The 370-nt window shown below is 64.3% G+C and overlaps 1 non-coding gene across 1 annotated transcript; it reads left to right on the forward strand.

Moving 5' to 3' along the window:
- LOC142876432 (5S ribosomal RNA) lies at positions 1 to 119 on the forward strand. The gene has a single exon (XR_012923333.1). It is a non-coding gene; the product is annotated as a 5S ribosomal RNA (ribosomal RNA).
- Positions 120 to 370: the final 251 nt, after the last annotated feature.

Raw genomic sequence — 370 nt, forward strand, 5'->3', positions numbered from 1 at the left:
GTCTAGGGCCACACCACCCTGAACGCGCCCGACCTCGTCTGGTCTCGGAAGCTAAGCAGGGTCGGGCCTGGTTAGTACTTGGATGGGAGACCGCCTGGGAATACCGGGTGCCGTAGGCTTCTTCTTTTTTTTTTTTTTTGTTTTGCCTCTTGTTCTGTCCCCTCTCTGGGAGCGAGGCGGCGGCCCGGGGTGGGGGTCACCCCCACCCTCAGCGCCCGCCGCGGTGCCTGGCGCCCCAGCCCGCACCGTGGGGCCTCCTCTTGTCCCAAGCCGCGACACCGCCGTCACGCGGCAGCATGCGTGGCTTCTGGACTGTCAGGTCTCAGACCAAAGGTCTGCTCTGTGGGAACCGACACGCTGGAGGAAACCT

The sequence above is a fragment of the Microcebus murinus genome, chromosome 15 (genome assembly GCF_040939455.1).
Source record: "Microcebus murinus isolate Inina chromosome 15, M.murinus_Inina_mat1.0, whole genome shotgun sequence".
Taxonomy (NCBI): domain Eukaryota; kingdom Metazoa; phylum Chordata; class Mammalia; order Primates; family Cheirogaleidae; genus Microcebus; species Microcebus murinus.